General features: G+C 31.5%; 1 long non-coding RNA gene across 1 annotated transcript; it reads left to right on the top strand.

The window, feature by feature from the left end:
- LOC107925532 (uncharacterized) lies at positions 1–1,020 on the top strand. Its single transcript, XR_005927751.1, has 2 exons — positions 1–318; positions 396–1,020. It is a non-coding gene; the product is annotated as an uncharacterized lncRNA (long non-coding RNA).
- Positions 1,021–2,218: the final 1,198 nt, after the last annotated feature.

Below are 2,218 nucleotides of genomic sequence, written 5' to 3'. Positions count from 1 at the left end.
CTAATCTCAAGCAATGAAGTAAAGACCATTATTAGCAAAAAAACAGTGACTGAAAAAGGCTTTTTCTTCCCTGCAAATTTTGTTATAATGTTTACTGCCATTTTTTTATTTTCTTTTTAAATTTTCCAGCCATTAATAATTTCTCTCTAATTTACAGCTCCACCTCTCCCCACCATAATTTAATTAATTAAGCTTTAAATAAAAACCATCCTTTTTCTCCCTTTATATATTTTGCCCTTTCTTCTTCAAATTCCAATCCACTCATCCAAGCCTTCTCCATCTTTCTTGAAGAACAAAGTGTTCAAGGTTCCTTCAAAGGTAACTAAGATTTGTTTAATACAATTCAAGTTCTTACATAAAAATTGGACTAACTTTGTTTTGTTGTTTCATGTTAGGTTAAGTTAATTTATATTAAAGATCATGAGTGGAAGAAGAAATGGTCCCAAGCTTGAGTTGAAGTTGAACCTATCACCACCAAGGCGTAATCCAAGAATGGAACCATCACCAAGCCGGTCGGCTACTGTGTCGCCGACATCCCCGCCGAGCTCGTGCGTGTCATCGGAGATGAATCATGACGTTGACATGATGATGATGAGCAGCCCTGAAACCACAACAACAGCAACCTCAATGGTTCTGGTCGGATGTCCAAGGTGTTTGATGTACGTGATGCTTTCAGAAGATGAACCTAAATGTCCCAAATGCAAGAGCACTGTTTTGCTTGATTTTCTTCATGATACTGCTACCACCACCAAGGCAAGGAAGAGCTAAAACCATATAATTAGCATATAAATCTAATCATAAATTTAATGTTGGCTATTAGGGTATAATTAGGACTTCACCCTTATTAGTTTTTTTGTCTTTTAATTTTACCCTTTGTTATCCTCGGATTGTGCTATTTGCTCTCCAATTTTTTTTCATTTTCAAGTGATGAGCAAGTCGGAGGACAAATAGCACTGATATAATATTTTCTTTTAGTTTTAAATTTAATCACAGAAGAAAGAAATATGGGCTTTTATGGTAGTGAGTATCCCATGTTTTCTCTAGTTTCTAGATAATTTGATATATTGGTAGCATAGGTTTTTTAAGTTGACAAATGAAATTAAAAAATTGATGTCTCCTCGAATAAGAGTTTTATCTTTTGCACTCTGCCGAAGATGAATGTAGTGTTAAGTGGTAGCATGATGAATCCAATTCATTAGAACTACTAGCACCTCGGTTGATGGACCTCAGTGTATTTCAATATTTTTAGTTTTTTTTTTTATAAGATGGGTTTATATAATATTAGAAAATGCCGCATCAGCTGCTGATGGGGCACTGACGCAATACTTACTTCAAGTGATTACCCCAAACAAATTGATAAAAACTTATTTGAATGATTTAATATATATTTCATTTGATACAAAAATGGTGAGTGGTAGGGTAGAAGGGGTATGAAAATAGAATTTTTCATTGAATTTGGCCCACCATGACATGATAGTTTCTCAGCTGTGTCTGCAAATTCTTATTTTTCACAAAACAACCTATGTTGCAAAATTAATGTAGGAATAGGGGCCTAATTAAATCTAATCATCCACAAAATTAAGAGATTGCATGAAACCTACGGCAATCAATCATAAACAACTTGCCAAAATCCACATTGGGTTAGGTTTAGAGAGAGATTTATAAATTGATATCAAATATAAATCAACTCCAATTATTGTTTATTTCTAAAAAAGAACATATATAAAGATTAGAATTGAACTTGATTCAATTCATGAAGAGAAGGAGAGTTTGGTGGGTTAGTTAGAGCATTGAAAACAAAGGGAACTAAATTAGATTGAAAGACCATTAAAACACATAAATGCAAGAGTAATTGAGACGGTTGAGAATAAATATAAGGAAAGGGAGTGGGGTGTATTACATCAATTATGATAAATACAAATTTAATTCCTCTTTACTTTTCCTTTATTATCAAATATTGAAAAGTCTAGGGCATAAAGCATTACAGCTCAATTTCGAATTTAATCCATACTCAATGTAGTTATTAAATATCCAAGTGTTTCTGATGATAAAAAAAAAATAATAATACATATTTGCATAAATTGGAATTCCTGTAACTATATTATAATAGTTAAATTTTGTTATTAATATTTAAATATGATGCGATAAAATATATTATCATATATATAATTTTATGTTAATTTATTATATTTACATATTATTTACTAAAAGTTTAGTT

The sequence above is a fragment of the Gossypium hirsutum genome, chromosome A01 (assembly GCF_007990345.1).
Source record: "Gossypium hirsutum isolate 1008001.06 chromosome A01, Gossypium_hirsutum_v2.1, whole genome shotgun sequence".
NCBI lineage: Eukaryota > Viridiplantae > Streptophyta > Magnoliopsida > Malvales > Malvaceae > Gossypium > Gossypium hirsutum.
This window is presented reverse-complemented; position numbering and strand designations above follow the sequence as displayed.